The following is a 19,068-nucleotide window of genomic DNA, read 5'->3' on the forward strand; positions in this document are numbered from 1 at the left end:
AACCGTACGCTCAAGGGGATTCTAGCAAATGTCGCTCCTGCCTTCTCCTCTTCAGAGCAAAGGAGACCTTAGAAGGGGTGGTGACAAGGCCAAGTCAACAACGGGTAATCCAGCACGTGTGCCAAATCAGCGGCGCAGGAGGCAAAGGGAGCTGGAGAGCTTCTGATAAAGATTTATTTGCTGATAAACTAAAGAAAACAAAGACTCACAGTAAGAACAGTCTCTCTTCGTTTTCCACTGGATTTTTTTTCCATGTGACTCTTGGAACCAAAGACTCGATCTTATGATCACGAGAGGAGCCAGTTGAGATGCAGGCAGACAGCATCTGTGTGAAGCTTGTCCAATCTGAATTTCCTTTATGTGAGAATAAATGTTATTATTTAAGTCATGTTCAATTGTTTTTTTTTCTGTTAATTGTAACAGATGTAACACATTACTTAGATCATGGAGGTAAATCCCAGAAGAAACCATTTACAGGAGTGAAAATGGGAGCCTTGATAGAACAAGACCAGGGGTAATGAGATGTCGTACAGAGCACATTGGTTTTTATTCTATGCCTTATGCTATTTCACATCACAAAGAGGATATATGTACTTGGACAAAAAATTGAATTAGAAAAGGGACAGTCTGACATCTCATATCCATCTCCACATTGTGCTTTTCTCGATTTACTCTGATCTATAGAACAAAAAGAAACGGCAGCTAAATGCAACCGTTCATCCTTGCTCTTATTTCAGGCGATCATCAATTCCAGCTGCCCGCTGAGGAGCTTCCTAAGTGAATTCCATTCTCATCCCCCTTGATCTACTACCTGTCACCAAAATAATCATTCCTCGGGGCAAATATGATCACATCCCTCTTCTGCTTAAAATCCTTAATCAAGGGACTTCCCTGGTGGTCCAGTGGGTAAGACTCTGCGCTCCCAATGCAGGTGGCGGGGGTTCGATCCCTGGTCAGGGAACTAGATCCCGCATGCATGCCACAACTAAGAGTCTGCATGCCACAACTAAGAGCCTGCATGCCGCAACTAAGAAGTCCGCATGCCACAACTAAGACCTGGTGCAGCCTAAATAAATATTTTTAAAAATCCTGCTCTCACTAGGGTTGTCGCAAGTGGCTCTGAGGAAAGCCAGTTTGGGGGGTGTCTTGCTCTCGCTGAGGGGGCACCTTGGGAACGATGGAGGAAGGAGATAATCGCAGCACCAACCTGCCGGCCGCGGGGACTGCAAGTCTGGAAGAGCAGCTGCAAGGATGGAGAGAAGCGATGCTGATGGCAGATAAAGTCCTCCGATGGGAAAAGGCCTGGTTTCCACCTGCCATAATGGGTGTGGTCTCTTTGGAGTTTCTGACTATCTACTATCTAGATCCATCCGTTCTGTCAGGTGTTTCCTGTTTTGTTATGTTTCTGTGCTTGGCTGACTACCTTGTTCCCATTCTAGCGCCTAGAATTTTTGGCTCGAATAAATGGACCACTGAGCAACAGCAGAGATTCCATGAAATTTGCAGCAATCTAGTAAAAACGACACAGAGCTGTGGGCTGCTGGAAACGCCTCTTTACGCTAAAGGAAGAAAAGCCTAAAATGTACTTTATGACCATGATCATTTCTCTTGCTGTGGTTGCTTGGGTGGGACAGCAAGTCCACAAGCTCCTTCTCACACACCTGATAGTGACTTTCTTCCTCTTGCTTCCTGGACTAAACCAACATGGAATCATTTTGAAGGACAGTGGAATGGCCAAAAGAGAGATAAACAAGCTTCTCAAACAAAAAGAAAAGAAAAATGAATAATGCATCTGCTTTATCCAGTGTGATTAACGGCGTATACGTTGTCCTTGGGGACAGTGTCTGTTATGCTGTCTGGATACTAACACGTTACAGAAGTAGCTCTTTGCTGTCCCTCATTCTGCCCTTAGTCAGTAGAAATTCCGACTTGCCAAGTAAGGCTGTATGCCCAGCGTCTTCATGGGTGTGCTCTCATCCGCTGGCCTTATATGGACACAACTCATTCGTCATCACCACCTGTCTAGGTTTTTCTCACCCAGGGTTAACTGAACTCTTATTTTTAAAACAATACAGTGGTGAACGTCATCCTTTAGTACAGTTAACAGTGGCTTGGGATAACCGTTCAAGTTGATCTTTGCTGTAGCTGGATACAAGAGAGTGGTCTGTGACTACAGGAAGCTGGTTCTACTGTCTGCTTCCACAGTCTGCTTAAACAACTGTCTGGCTTCATGAATATACAAACCAAGTTTACCACTTCTGATGAAGAGACCGATTAAGATTCACTCCTCATTCTGTCTTGATACCGTGGGAGAAGAATCCTCGTGGAATAAAATGAACCTAATTCCATGGCCTAGTATGTGTTGGCTTCTCCCTTGTGCAGAATTTAGCAATTTGTTGGAAACATTGATCCTTCCTCCCAAATGGGGAATCTGACAGGCTTAGAACTCTTGTTCCCTTGCACTTAAACTTGAACTTAGTACATCCTTAAAGACTTTTTAGTAGCAGGCTTACACGAGATGGTATTTAGGATTTTTAGCATACTTTTAATTTCAGATTTTCAGCTAACTGAAACTAAAGTACATGAGAAGTTAAGAGTCATGTCTATGGCCTTCCCTCCAAGACCAGCCAATAAAGAACAAAACTCATCCCGTGTTTAGTTCAGTAGAAAATCCTACTAGTTTTTCAAGACCAGAATAAGCCTTTAAAGGTAAGCCTCAAGATTCTCCTTTTATGGTAACACTGGCCGCTTTTTGTCCCCATAGATGGAGTGGTTGAAATCTGTAAGAATGAACCTCTGAGGGCTGGAAGCGTGACATATTTGGGAACAATTCTTAAACTGATGAACTAGCTATAATACAGTTTTGTGAATTGATTGCACGGATGTTGTAAAATCTGGACCTTGTGGTATATCTGTCCCTAGATAAGTGCTGTTTTCTCCCCTTCAATATTGCTGTAAACAGTGGCACCCAGGGAGCACATGTTTGGCTTTTCTTTTTTAATGTTTCGTATACAAACTACCATGATTTACATGTGTTTCCTCACTGTAAATAAACTTGTCTTCCTATCTGGATTTTTGTGTGTATGTGTGCTCTACCAATTAACTACTTTTGCAGTTTTAATCCTGTATTATTTCTTCTACTTTGTTTTGTGTAAAAGGGGAAAAATAAAAAAGCTGGAATCCCCCCACCCCCCCCAAAAAAATCCTTAATCGGGATAACAAGCAAGGACCTACTGTATAGCACAGGGGACTCTGCTCAATGTTATGTGGCAGCCTGGATGGGAGGGGAGTCTGGGGGAGAATGGATACATGTATGTGTATGGTTGAGTCGCTTTGCTGTGCACCTGAAACGATCACAACATTGTTAACCAGCTATACTCCAATATAAAATTAAAAGTTACAAAAAATCCTTAATCGGACTCACACTGTCTCTACCAGATGAAGTCCGAATTCTATAATATGGCATCCAAGACTCTTCATGATTTGGCCCCTAACACTCTCATGTACATATTCCAGCTATTCTGAAAATTTTACTTTTCTTCACACACGCCATGTTCTCTCAGACTTCCATTCCTTTGCATACACTGGTTCTTTGGTTTGGAAGGTCCTTCCTAACTAACTCCTTTTACAGCTACCTCTTGTGTGAAGATTTCTTAGCACTACCCTCCCCCACAGTCCTTCTGCAATCTTTTCTTCCCAGTCTGTCATGAATACCTATAGCCTCCATCAGCACCAGTTAGATTACAGATCAAAAGTCACTTACTGGGAAGTCTGAAATCCAGAAAAATCTATGAAAATGAAAATATTTTTTGGTAACTCATTGGATGGCAAAAACTGAACTATTTGTATTTATAACCTCAATGGATTCTAATTTTGTTGCAGAAATATTAATGAGTTTCATTAGAGTGAAGCCTCAGACCCTACTGGCGTTCCTATGTAACATGTAGCATATATACCTGAGGCCCATTCCAAAAATGGCTACTGCAATATTTCTCGTGCCACAAGTTCTAGAACTTTCACTACTCATCAAGAGGTGAGTTCTATTTCCTCTCCCCTTGAAAATGAGAGTAATATTAATATGGACTTGATGAGTAAAAGCAGTGAATGACACCCATTGACTTCCAAGGCAGAGTCATTAGAGATGATATGCCTTCTGCCAGTTCTCCTCTCTCTCAGAATTCTTCCCTTGGAACCCAGCCACCATATCATGAGGAAGCCCAGCCACATGGTAAGACCACTTGCCCACAGCCCCAGCTAAGGTCTCAACCACCAGCCAGCATCAACTGGCAGATGTGTGAGTGAGTGATGCCTTTGGATGTTGACTGCCCTTGGCATTCAGGTGCCCCAACTGTTGGCCGAATGGAACAAAGACAAGATGGTACCACCACGCCCTGCACAAAATGCAGATATATGAGAAAAATAAACATTTTTGTTGCTTTAGGGCACTAAGTTTTGGGGTAATTGTTCCGCAGCCGTAGTCACTGGAATCCCATCTTCACAAAAATGTGAAATATTCTTAATTCCAAAACCCATCAAAGGTTTCAGATATGTATACTCTAACTGTGCATTTATATATCAATTTTCCAATGGAATTACAAGTTTCTAAGAACAAGAACTGAGTCTTTTTATCTTAGTATTCTCAAAACCAACGTCTAAGATTAGGTAGGTCCACGAGGCATGTTTATTGAACGAATTTTGAATGAATGGGTCAATAAACAAATGAATAAACACAGTCCCAAACAAACAGTTATTTTAAAATAGTTTTGTGGGGGACTATACTTTCATTTAACTCAATCCATTGCTCAAAAATCATTTAGAATGACTTATTTTTATAATTATTTTCAGTTGAGGAGCTATACAAAAAGTCTCATTAATGTTGCTACTTTGTTTTTATCCAAAAGTGTTACCTGTTATGATTACATACTTTACCCATCACAGTATGTTCCAAATTGTCTTTGGCTGTTTCCAAAAGTCAAATGCGTCTTTAAGGATGAAGATTTTCCATTACTGAGAACAATCAAAATAATTTGACGTAAACTCTGAAGGTAATTCCAAAACAGAGACCCCAGTGTTTTTGAACAAGGCAATGTTCAAATGCAACGCAATGATGCATAAATGCAAAGATTTCAACATCCACGTCGACAACTTCGGGGAAAAAATTCCATTAATTTGGAGTGTAAGTTCTACTTTGCATGACAAAAATGTTTATCTCATGGTCACACATCATGTCACACATATATTTATCTATATGAGGGGAAAGGGAGGAAAGGAGGTAAAGAGGAAATCCACAGTGTCATGAAGACATGAAAAGATGATGTCAATTTATTTTTTTAATGTTCCTGTTGAGAATAACTGTTTTAGTGCTCCCAGGGAATCTTATAAAGATGGAACAGACGAGGCACTAGTTTTACAGTTTTGCTGCGCAACATCTGTTTGATCAGAGTTTGGTGGATTCTTACTGCCCCGCTTTTCCCCCTCTTCACTTTGTATGAACAGCATAAGCTAGGTTGTATGTAGGTGTACCCGAGGATAATTCACATCCCAAGGAAACATCACTGTGACAGCAAAAGGTCATTAGATAAATATAAATATTAACCACAGTGTCTCAGAAAATGCCAAAAGGGGACAGATCTTACCAACCCCAGCAAAATTTCTTGAAAATCCTCTTTCTTTCTTTCTCCTCTCTGAAATCTTCACAGGAACAGTGCCTCCAGACTCCCTTCTTTCTCTACATTTCCCCTCCAAACTCCCCTCTCCCCCTCTGTCTCATATCCCCCCCTTCCACACACACACACACACACACACACACACACACACACAAACACACACACATCGCCTTCTTCCTTTTCTGCATTACCGCTCTCATCTTCTGAACCTGTTCCTTTCTCCTTTTGTCACTTTCTGAGATCGGTGGAACTGTCCTCAGCAGCTCCCTCTCCCATGAACCTGGTGCAGGGCAACCCGGGACCAGAGACACAGTGCCAGTGAAGACAGGATTCTCCTTGCCAAGGTGAGAAGCGGGAGAGGCTGTGAATCCTCAAGTATTTTTTTCTCTTGTCATACCAACAACTTACAGGCAGAATTACGTTTCACTACACAGCATCATGGGCAACCTTAACCAGATATACTGTTAGGACATCATCAGGTACAACATGGCCCGGCTATAGCGCCCAGGTGAACAATTGAGGGAACATACTCACTGATAAATATTGCTGCAGTCCTGCTGGAAGCTGGTTAAATTGGTATTGATTTCAATGGCTGGGTAAAGCAGTCCTACGAGGAGGTTTCTCACATCTGGGGCTACCTCATTCCTGAGGACCTCTTCCTTTTCCGGGTACCTCAGCACCACTTTTCTAGGCCTAAGATGGTGTTTAAAGCTCCAGAAAGTCCCAAGAGCCCTCCTACATCCCCATCCCCTCCCCTTCTCTCTGGCCTCTGAACCCTGGGTGAAGTTCTGGAGATTAAAGTGTAGGGAAGCTGCCGGAACGGAAATTCCTGTTAATGATAGGGTTGCCAAATAAAATATAGGCCACCCAGTTAAATGTGAATTTCACGTAAAGAATGAATGATTTTAAAAATAAACTATAAGTCTATCCCGTCAATATTGGGGGCATACTAAGAAATTATTCATTCTTTATGTGAAATTCAAATTTAACTGGGTGCTTCTGTTTGATTGTTTGCTGCTACCTAGCTCTGGTAACCCTAATTTATGATAACCAACCAAGAGTGAAAACCTTAGGCTTCAAAGTGGGAATTCCTAGGCATACACTGCCTCTTGAGTTGCCCACAAGAAAACATACCTGAAACATCAAAATATCAAAAAAGCAGTCTCTGAAAACGTCAAGATCAGACAGAGGGAGTCTGCAGCATTAAGATGCTTAAGTAGCTGGAAATGTTTTATTGGTGTCCTACAGACAGAGACCAAGTCAGCTGGTCCTTCGAATATATGGTGTGGTAGCCACATGAAAATGTACTTGTCAGCAAGTACAGATGAGCTCAAAGTCTCTTCTCAGCTCCAGGAAAGGGAGCTAGGAATTTCAAAGCAAAGAGCTTATAGGAATGTTTAAAAATCGGAAGGAAATCAACATTGCCAAACTGACATGAGGCAGATCAAAGATGCTACGATGAAATAGAACTACACCGACCCGGAAAACTTAAAGACGGTTGAGGGTAGTCATCGGCCAAAGTGTTCAAAAAACCCATGATTTGTTTTTCCTTGAAAAACACTAATACAATTGAGTAGAAAAGTGAAAATTTGGAGTGATAAAATACAGTCTAATCTGGCTAATTCGCACTTTCTTATCTTCAATCCTGATCATTCTCATAAAAGAAGGAAAAAAAAAGACATTTCACCCTAATTCTTCAGAAAATGAAACTACTGCAGTCTCAGCTCATAGGGCTAAATCATTATTTTAGAAGCAACTATGGAATATATTTTTACACAGTTATACACTATTTCAGTTAAATTAGTAAAATTATTAGAATTTTATGATGTATCTATATAGATTATTGATTACTAATAATCAAATTATAAAACCAGAAGAATCACCAAATTACCCAAGTTTCATAGCAGATATCTAATTTATTTGTTTTGCTTTGCTGTTTTAAAAACTATTGCTACATTACCTCCACTAGATACAGATCTCATCAAAGCATTCTTGAGCAAAGGTTTTTAACGACAGGGCTTCCCTGGTGGCGCAGTGGTTGAGAGTCCACCTGCCGATGCAGGGGATGCGGGTCCGTGCCCCGGTCCAGGAAGATCCCACATTGCCACGGAGCGGCTGGGCCCGTGAGCCATGGCCGCTGAGCCTGCGCGTCTGGAGCCTGTGCTCCGCAACGGGAGAGGCCACATCAGTGAGAGGCCCGCGTACCGCAAAAAAAAAGAAAAAGAAAAAAGAAAAAAAAAGGTTTTAACTACAAAGGATTTCACAGGTGAAATGAGCCTGTTTGGTCCCCCAGCAAGGATGCAACAGAGCCCGTACAAGATTAGGGGCAGCAGTAGCTATGGAAAGCAATGAGTGCGAAGCAGCTTCCTGCTCGTACAACTATCCCCTGTTGCCTGAATAGGATGGGGGCTCCCAGGTGAGTTTGAGTCAATGGTAAGATTCAGCCTGAGCAAAAGCAGAGCTTCCCTGAGAACAGATCAGGGAACTAGGAAGAGGCTTCAGAGTGAAGGCACAGGCAGTAACAGATGACAGTGCTGTTTATGTCTCCTCCGAAGAAGTCCAAAAACGACTTCGCACGTTCAGCGCTCCGTTTGAAAGGATGCTATTCTGCTGAAATATGACTTCAGAGTCATGATGGTTAATTTTATGTGTCAACTTGACTAGGGCATCGGGTCCCCAGATTGAACGTTATTTCTGGGTATATCTGTGGGAGTGTTTCTGGATGAGACTAGAAGTTGAATCAGTGGACTCAGTAGAGTAGATCCCCCTCCCCAGTGTGGGTGGGCATCATCCAATCCATTAAGGGCATCGGTAGAACCTTGAATAGAAAAAGGCAGAGGACGGAGAAATTTGCCCCTTTTGCTTGCTACCTGCCTGCTTGAGACGGGACACTGACCTTCTCCTGACCTTGGACTGGGATTTGCACCATCAGTTCCTATGGCTCTCAGGCCCTCAGACTCAGACTGGAATTACACCACCAACTTTCCTGGGTCTCCAGCTTGCAGATGCATTTCATGGGACTTCTCAGCCTTCGTAATCACACGTGCCAATTCCTCACATAAATCTCTTTATCTGTATGTCTGTATATCTGTATATCTGTATAATCTGAATGTCTACTGTTAACCGAAAACAATAAAGCGGCCAATTATTTTACCAGGAAAATGGGTTTATACTGGGGCAGCAAAGAGTTGCCATTCACGGTACGCAACTATGGCGAACCACCTGCAAGTCTGGTAAAACACAGGAGAGGAAACTTTTTATAGAGGAGAAGGGAGAGTTGGGAGGGGCTCTTACAAGCAAAGAGTCCATTGGAGGAAACTGGGAGTTGGAAGTATAGTGGCTTTTCATTGGCTGAGTTGTAACAGTCTCTAATTGGCTGAGCTGTTGCCAGACAGAGAGAAAATTTTTCTTCCTCCTACTGGCCGTATTAAAGTAGTGTCACTTCGTGCTGGAGATACAAAGTAGGTCTCTTACTATTGGCATCTGTATTGACCTCAAGCGGTATGCGTGTGATCACTGTTCTGCCTCCCAACTCCATTTCAGTGAAGTTCCCTTCATTAATTTTCACAGTATGTATATGTATTCGTATATCTATATATCTATAGCTCTTCTATTGGTTCTGTTTCTCTGGAGAAGCCTAAAACAAGTCCATTAAGCATCACAGAGGGAAATGAACCCATACTCGCCAACCTGGAGGCCTCCTCCAGCACGTCCTCTCTCCCCATCCACAATCACTCACCATCTGAATTCCATTTCCTATGTTTCATTCAGCGTTTTAGAAGTGACGGCCCCAAACTGTAAACTCACCGAAGGCAGGAGAAGTCTCTCAGATCTGTATTTCCTAAGGGCCTAAAACCTAGAAGCAAGTGCTTTGCGCATAGATAGGGGTTTCAGTGAATTAATGAGTGTAATCTCCAAATTGCTAACATTTGCAAACAGTAATTAGCATTGTATTATTAATCTCCAAAACCAAACAAGACTGAATCACAGAGACCATTCTGCCTTCACAGTTCTCACCCAGACTCCTTCAGAAAAAGACCGAAGCCACTCTGCCAGGGGAGTGGAGAACAGACTGCAGCCTCCGGAGGTATGGCTGTGGCTTTACCAAACTTTGACCAGCATTAAATTAGCCAACAGAAAATGAATGAAAGTCCTGTCAGCATGTTACACACATTGGGGAAAAGAACATAAGAAATCGTATTAACAAAATACGCCTCTCTTTCTATAGAATTTGTTCATTTGATCTTTATCCCAAACCTTCTTTGACATAATTAACTAAAGACTGAAAACCGAAGATGTGAAACACACGAAAGCCCAATAGATTACATAGCCCACGTTATTGGGCCCCGTGTACAATTAAGTGTTCTTTATGGAAATATTTTCTAGAACTTTGTCTAATCCATTTCCAGTAGACTTGCTCTAAAAGTTCCAAAGTCTTCTTCTGAAGAACTTATTCCAGTTAGGCACATCTTTGATACCTGACAGTTATTCTGAGATTTCTGTTTCAATTTGTCTCATTTCATTTTTGCCCCATTACTCCTACTTAGACCCTTTCCCCGTCACCATATTGTAGATAGTTTTCATATTCCCTTTTAGGCATAATTTAACCATGCTTCACACATTAACTTGAGTAGACTGTATATGGTATAAATTACAGAGAACAGCGATGTGTGAAGACATACTGTGAATAAATTAAAGCATTAATTTCAGACATATCAAACTAACACTTTTCAAATTTGTGGTTCCTATAATTTTCAGACCTGTTTCTGAGGTCTTTGGAATGGGGGAATTGAATGGAAAATTAGTCTAAAACTTCTACTTTTATTTCATAGGATGGAGACTGGCCATTTCCATGAATATTTAAAAGAGGAAGAATTTTAAAAGGTGAATTTAACACAGAGGACCTACTCAGATTTAAGGAGATGTTGACATACAGGTGAGAAAGACTGTTTAGCAACTCACCAGACGTAATCACCACCAATCTAGCAGTGAAGAGAATTAATGCTATTGCCAATCAGGAGAGGACTTTACGGCCCTCTGAGTATTTGTGCAACTTGGTACAATGAGTCTGAGTTGACTGAAGAAGAGAACATGTTTATAATATGAAGGGAAGATTTAAAAATGAGAACCTAACTCAAATTTAACCGAAATCTCTAGGTGGAAATGAAAATATTCCCAGCACAGGCTCTCCTGGGATCCTGGGGTTTCTGGTTTCCACAACTGATACAGAATCACAGGATACACATGGAACTGGCACCAAAACACACACACACACACACACACACACACACACTTCTTTTTAGGTAGTGGGACTTGAGAAAAAGGATCAAGTTCATTCTTGTTCCCAGTTTTATTACTCTTCATAGTATTTATCACTTATGCCATGCCTGAGACATAGTAGAAGTTAATAAATGTTGGTTGAACAAATTCATTTATTTGGCACTGATTTCTCTAGTTAAGGAATCAAATAGAAAGATACCATGCGTACTTCTCTGCTAAAAAGAGCTAACCCTCCCCCTGCAAACCAATATAGAATGGGAAAAAGTTCTTTAATTTCCTAAAGGTAGGCTTTGAGATAGTATTAGTCCTCAGAATATACCTGGGAAGCATCTAACATCTGACCATCTAATGAAGGTCCTAAAGATGACGCTCATAAAGGCAGAGGCAGTGTCCCATTTTTCTCTTGATATCAGCTCATGACATGGGCATGGGATGAGGTAATAAATAAGAGCCAGTTGGAACAGCTGACCTACACCGTGTTAGCCCCCTACCTGAGCGCTTACATGCTTTCTTTTTGGCTGCACTGGGTCTTAGTTGCGGCATGCAGGATCTTCACTGTGGCATGCGGGATTTTCTTAGTTGCGGCATGAGGATTCTTAGTTGCAGCATGTGGACTCTTAGTTGCGGCATGCATGCGGGATCTAGTTCCCCGACCAGGGATCAAACCCAGGCCCCCTGCTTTGGGAGCACGGAGTCTTACCTACTGGACCACTAGGGAAGTCCCCGTGAGCACTTACATGCTTTAATTCATTTACTTTTTACAATAATTCTGTGGGGGGGGGTATAGTTCTTACCCCCAGTTTTCAGTTCTTACCATAAGGCATTCTAAGAGGATTAGTATCAATAAGTAACTGCCAGTTATCAATGTATTGTCTCTCAGCTCCAAACCCACCCTTCTGTGAGCGGGAGGCTGGCGGAATGTGAGGCTGTCAACAGAGGGCGCCAGAGAGACACTGCAAGGCCACAGCCCCAGGAAGACCCTCCATAGTAGGTATTCAGGTGGGAGCCCGGTGGCTAGCTTGGAGGAGTCCAGCTGCACTTCGGGCCACAGTGTCCTCACTGGGAGCTGTTTCTGCAGACCAGCTCTGGTCCACCTTCGGGAACGTCTCTCCCCACTAGCAGGCTACGTGTTCACGAGGTAGCCACAGCTTCTCGGAAAGGGAGTGACTCCCAGCCTTGGGGTTGGGGGTGGCTTAGGGGGATGGAGGTGGAGGTGGGAGTGGGCCCCTCCCTTCATCCTAAGTCCCTTTATTGTCTCCTCTCCTTCAGCCAAGACGCAGTGGCTGCAACCTCTGTACCCCTTGGATGCTTTTTATCCCGTTTAGGAGCTAAGCTCCTTCTACTGGTTAGGAGTTCTTCACATTAAATTGTCCCGATATAGAGCTGGGAGGATGCTGTATTATATCACACCCCGAACTGGCCAAGATGGTGCCACTAGGAAGCGATCAAGCTGGACTTCAAAGCCAGGAGGTCTGATACCAGAGGACACACTCCAAACTTCAATGCTATGTTGTCTCAAACATTTGGGAGAAAATCCAGGTTAACTTCCCCTATGGCCTGGGCACCACTAGTGCCACAGGAAGAATTTACTTACCTAGGAATTTCATTCAATGGCAAAGATGAGAATTGTGATACAGAAGTAAGGTGCTCAACTGCACCTCCTCAAGTACGGCCCAGACTAAAACCATGACCGTGGATTTCAATATTTCACATCACTTTCACACGCAGGATTTTACCCAAACAACTTTGTAGAGGGAATAAGCCATGTGTTATTATTCCTGTAGATATAGAAACTGAGGCCTGGAGACATTAAAAATTTACATGGGTAGTTGTACTAAGGTCTCCCAACTCCCAGCCAGAACTTTGTCTATAATACCACCGTCTTGTCTTGAAGTTTAGTTGCTCTGGAGTCAATCTGACAAGGAGACCAAAAAGACCCACGTCCTAATTCTTGGAGCCTCTGCGTATGACCTTATATGGAAAAAGGGTCTTTGCAGATGTGGTTGAGGATCCTGAGGCACAGAGATTACTCTGGAGAATCAGGGCGGCTCTAAATGCCATCATAAGAGTCCTTATAAGAGACAGGCAGAGGGCTTCCCTGGTGGCGCAGTGGCTGAGAATCCACCTGCCAATGCAGGGGACACGGTTCGAGCCCTGGTCCGGGAAGATCCCACATGCCGTGGAGCAACTAAGCCCGTGCACCACAGCTACTGAGCCTGCACTCTAGATCCCGTGAGCCACAACTACCGAGCCCGCGTGCTGCAACTACTGAACCCCGCGCACCTAGAGCCTGTGCTCTAGCAACAAGAGAAGCCACTGCAATGAGAAGCCCGCGAACCACAACGAAGAGTAGCCCCCCGATCACCACAACTAGAGAAAGCCCACGCGCAGCAACGAAGACCCAACGCAGCCAAAAATAAAATAAAATAATAAATAAATTTATTTAAAAAACAGAGAGACAGGCAGAGTGAGACTTCACACACACAGAGAAGGTGTCATGAAGACAGAGGCAGAGACTGCAGGGATGCGGCCACAAGTGAAGGAATGCCTGCAGCCTCCAGAAGCTTAGCCTCCAGAAAGAGGCCAAGAAAAGTTCCCCTCCAGAGCCTCTGGAGGGAGCACAGCCCTGCTGCCACCTGAATTTTGACCCAGTGGGATGGATTTCTGACTTCCGGCCCCTAGAACTGTGAGAGAACAAATTACCACAATTTTAAGCCACCAAGTTTGTGGTAATTTGTTACAGCAGCCTCAGGAAACTAATAGATTGACAAATTCAAGTTTAAAAGAAAAGCATGCATATAGAAAATAATTTCTTTTTCTTTTCCTTTTTTTTTTTGGCCGTGCCACGCAGCTTGCAGGATCTTAGTTCCCCAACCTGGGATCGAACCCACACCCTCAGCAGTGAAAGTATGGAGTCCTTACCACTGGACCACGGGGGAATTCCCTAGAAAATAATTTCTTAATGTGATATAAAAAGATCTATACGGTTGATCCTTGAGCAACACTGATTTTAACAGCACGGCTCCACTTATACTGTACTTGGATTTTTTCCAGTAATAAGTGTTACAGTACTGCATGACCCGCAGTTGGTTAAATCCTCGGTTGCAGAACCTCTGATGTAGAGGAAACACAGATAAGGAGGAACTGCATATACAGAAAGCAGACTATAAGTTACATTCAGATTTTTGACTGCGCCAAGGGTCAGCGCCCCTAACCCCTGAGTTGTTCAAGGGTCAACTGTAAACCTACTTTCATTAAATTTCAGAATGTTAAGAACATTCAGAATGAAAATACAAGCTACAGATTAGAAGACATTTGTAATATAAATATTCTACAAAGGATTTATATCCAGAATCTAGAAAGAACTCCTTCAAATTAATGAAAAAGACCAACAACTCAAAAAGTTTTAAACGGCCAAAAGTCTTGAACAGGCCCATCACAGAAAAGGATATCCAAACGACCGACAAGCACATGAAAATGTGCTTAATGTCACTGCAAGTTAAAATCCCAATGAGAGGGCTTGGCTTCCCTGGTGGCGCAGTGGTTGAGAATCCGCCTGCCGATGCAGGGGACACGGGTTCGTGCCCCGGTCTGGGAAGATCCCACATGCCGTGGAGCGGCTGGGCCTGTGAGCCATGGCCACTGAACCTGCACGTCCGGAGCCTGTGCTCCGCAACGGGAGAGGCCACAACAGTGAGAGGCCCGCATACCACAAAAAAAAAAAAAAAAAAAAAACCAATGAGACAATGGTATACCACTACACCCTGATAATACCAAGTGTTGGTGAAGATAAGGGACAGCTAGCACTCTCATACACTGCTGGTGAGAGTGCAAATTGGTACAACTACTTAGGAAAACTATTTTACAGTACCTACTAAAGGCAAACATATACATACACACACACACACACACACACACATAATTCAGAAATTCCACTCATGAACATATACACAAGATAACATGTGCTTATATCCACCAAAAGACACAAACTGAAATGTACAAGAATATCCATCAAGAGTAGAATGGATAAAACTTTGCAGTATGTTTATATAATGAACTAATATAGAGCAAAGAAAAAGAATGAACTCCTACTGTACCCAACAACAGAAGTGAACCTCGCAGACCTAATGTTGAACAAAAGAAGCCTGACACAAGATGGTACACACTGTACGATGCCATTTTTTTTTTTTTTTTTTGCAGTACACGGGCCTCTCACTGTTGTGGCCTCTCCCATTGCGGAGCACAGGCTCCAGACGCGCAGGCTCAGCGGCCACGGCTCACGGGCCCAGCCGCTCCGCGGCATGTGGGATCTTCGCGGACCGAGGCACGAACCCGTGTCCCCTGCATCGGCAGGCGGACTCCCAACCACTGCGCCACCAGGGAAACCCTGTATGATGCCATTTTTATGAAGTTCAAGAACACATGAAACCAAGCTCTAGTGATAGAGGTTAGACTTGCGGCGTCCTTGTAAGGGGTATCTGCTGGGAGGGGAGCAGCTCCCACAGAGGAGCTGACCGGTGTGCTGGAAGTGTTCTAGATCTTAACCTGGAGGGAGGGCAGTTATACGGATGTAGACGGAAGCAAAAGAAATTGATTGAGGTGTACACTTAAGAGGCATGTTCTTTACTGTATATAAGTTAGATCTTAATAAAAAAAGAACATTAAATTTTTATCTTAAAGAAATGGCAGAAAGGTAGTAAGGTTAACGTATCACATTTAAGAGTCAGGAAACCGGTATGGCATTCGAGTTTCACTAAAAAATGGTCTTATGAAAACTGATTGTCCTCATTTGCAAAATTGGAATATTAATATCTACCAACCTCCTATAGCAATTAAGAGCATTAGATAATGTGTAAGTATTCTTGAGTTCCTATAAGAGAAGCCTCATATAAATATAAGGTAACATTTTGGGTGACACATTCCAAGATCTCATTTTCACTTAAGTAATCTCTTACAGATATTACCTCCTGTCTTTTAAGTTACAGTCGCTAAACTCATAAAGTAAATGAAAGTGGAAACTTGAGTTATGCCAGCAACAAATTGATAAACTGAGGCTCCAGGAGGGCCGCCTCTTATTCTATGACCCTTCTGAAGGGCGATCATCATAAAATGAAAAGTTAATACTTATTAAATCTTCCTGAAGGATTCAGAATCTACTTACAGGATTTTCAAGTCCAGAGACTCCAGTCAAAGATTTATAAACAGGCTCGAGCCCTAATACCATCCTGCTTATCTGCTTCTTTGTGAGGGTTAAACAATAACCAGGTGTAGTCATATCTATGTACACAGCATGGTTGGAATCATATAATTCCTCTGCATCTGAGCCGCCTCATGTGGTAGCACTGGCCGTATGTAGCTGTCAAGCACTTGAATTTGGCTAATCTGAATTGGTTTGTCCTCTAAGTGTAAAATACACACCCTTTTCAAGAGAGTGTACACAGAAAAAGAATGTAAACTATCTCATTGATATGTTTATATTGATTACATGTCAAAATGATAGTATGTCTAATATACTGGGTTAAATAAGATATATTATTCAAATAAATTTAACCTGTTTATTTTTACTTTTTAAAAATGTGGCTACTACAAAACTTTAAATTCCATGTATTGCTTGCATTGTATTGCTGTTGGACAGCAGGGCTGTGAATAAAGATGGAGATCTTCATAATGCTATTCCTCTCAGGACAGAGTTTTCAGAAATGGAGTTTTAAAAATTAAAAATTAGGGTTAAGATTGCTTAAATGTTCTCTGGCCAAATTACCTGTCTTAGGTCAGAGATTAAAACCTACATTTAATCCTTATACTCAACTGAGTTTTAGAATGGTCATATGATAAGATATTTGGCCTACCTGAAGTCATGGAATATTTGACCAGTTTTCCCTGAGCTTTAATAATATGTAAACCTGCGGTTCTAAAACCTTTGGGGAAACTTGAACTACTGAAACAGAGACGTGACCTTAGTACGTCTCCTACAGGACTATCCAGAACACCCCGACACAAAAAGTATATTCAATTAACCAAAAACAATACTGCTACAAACTGAACTGTGTCCCCTGTCCCCGAACTCTTATGTTGAAGCCCTAGCCCACAAATGTGATGGTATTGAGAGGTGGGGCCTTTGGGAGGTAATTAGATTTGGAAGAGGTCATGAGGGTGGAAAAAAGTCAAGGAGAACGATCATTATTTTAAAACATTATCACAATGAAACATTTTTTCTTAACTGTATCAAAATTATTTTCTTAAGCAAATGGAATTCATATTCCCACTTGAACTGAAAATGCTAAGTTTTAATATCCCCCTAGGGATGTGCTTCCTGGTGTGTCACCTTCAATGATTTTATCATAGCTTGAGCATAATAAAAATCTCATTGTATGCTCCAAGGCATGAACGATCCTAAATGTTCCTCCATCAGTACAGTGCTCAGCCTTGTGGCTTCTGGAATAACATTTTTGTTTGTTTGTTTTTATTTATTTTATTTGTTTATCTTTGGCTGCGTTGGGTCTTTGTTGCTGTGTGCCAGCTTTCTCTAGTTGCAGTGAGCGGGGGCTACTCCTCGTTGCGGTGCGTGGGCTTCTCATTGCGGGGGCTTCTCTTGTTGCGGAGCACGGGATCTAGACACGCGGGCTTCAGTAGCTGTAGTGCGCGGGCTCAGTAGTTGTGGCTCGCGGGCTCTAGAGCGCGGGCTCAGTAGCTGTGGCACACGGGCTTAGTTGCTCCACGGCATGTGGGATCTTCCCGGACCAGGGCTCGAACCCGTGTCCCCTGCCTTGACAGGTGGATTATTAACCACTGTGCCACCAGGGAATTCCTGGAATAACCTTTTTAAAGGCATTACAAAAAAAGAAAGAAAGGGTCCCAGCCCAGGGAGCAGCCTCATATGCTTTGTTTCTTTAGAAATCTTCAAAACATCTTTAGGTGTTTGGTTTTAAAGAAAGAGGGGGAAAAATGGTAGAGAACCAAATAGGGTAGTTGATCAACCCTTGTTATCACGTTAATCCCTTCTGCCACCTTTTAGAACTCCAAAAAATCTATACAAAATTTTGTCCTGCACATATTTTCTTGGAAAAGGCCCTGAGCTCTGAACATAATCTCCAAGGAGACAGTGACCAAAAAAGTAAAGAACCTCTTATTTAAGGGTTTGCTTTAGCGCACTCGGTGAATGGTCCTCTCTCTCACCTCCATGCCAGGTATAACCAGCCTCCCCACTTGCCACATACAGGCCACCTAACATAAGACCTCAGAAGGCATACCAGGCTCTGCTTCCACTCGTTGCCGGGTTACCTTGTTCCTTGATTTAATTTCCTGGTGTGTATATGTTTACTCAGGTTGCTGTCTCCTCATTTGAACGAGACTCGCAGTGGAACCTGTTACCACACTTATCAACATACCCTTTCCCCTTATTCCTCTCTACTCTTTTGAGGCCACCTGAACTTGTCACAGTGCTGGATGGGTTGTCCACCTCTTTACTCTCTTTGTGTTCTGGTCTAGAGATGATCAGTTTGGTGGCGGTACTCTTAAGCTTGTCAGATCACATTTCTGTCCCGCCAGTCCCAGGTGGTATAGAATTCTCTTCCATTCCCACAATAAAGTTGTTGTGAGAAAGCAATGGTGTGCTCTTAGCTCCCTAGAAAAGAATATTGTATAAAACTAATACAAGCTTTCGGTTTCCTCCAATTATTCTGGCATTGTCACACCAGAAGGCAGAGCTCTCTGCACCTGCCTTGGCCATTTCTTCCCTAAGAGTCAGCAGAGCGCTCGGGCACCCCCTGACGTCGCACCGCTCACCCCTTCCGCCCTCCCCAAAGCCCCCATTTCAAGTTCTCTCCTTGAACATAACTCCCGATCTTCCTACAACCCTCCTCGTATTGGGGTAAAGAACTGAAGCTCACTCTTTTCCATACTCGGCTCATCAGTCAATTCTAAAATCTCTTTTCCTTGCAGAGCGCAGATGGGTAAGTTTTTGGGTTTCGGTTGATTTTTTTTTTCCCCCTAAAACTTGCCTGAAACCAGTGAGTCTGGCCCTCGCACACCCGGAATCCCAAGGCGAGGAGTGGGCTGGCCAGGAGGGTCCCCGACACCCAGGGCTGTTGAGAACGAGATCGGCCCCGGGGAGCGGCGAGGA

At 42.9% G+C, this 19,068-nt stretch overlaps 1 pseudogene; it reads left to right on the forward strand.

The window, feature by feature from the left end:
* Positions 1 to 1,145: 1,145 nt before the first annotated feature.
* LOC101277217 (ADP-ribosylation factor-like protein 6-interacting protein 1) lies at positions 1,146 to 1,787 on the forward strand (annotated as a pseudogene).
* Positions 1,788 to 19,068: the final 17,281 nt, after the last annotated feature.

Source organism: Orcinus orca, chromosome 2 (assembly GCF_937001465.1).
Source record: "Orcinus orca chromosome 2, mOrcOrc1.1, whole genome shotgun sequence".
In the NCBI taxonomy this organism is placed as follows: domain Eukaryota; kingdom Metazoa; phylum Chordata; class Mammalia; order Artiodactyla; family Delphinidae; genus Orcinus; species Orcinus orca.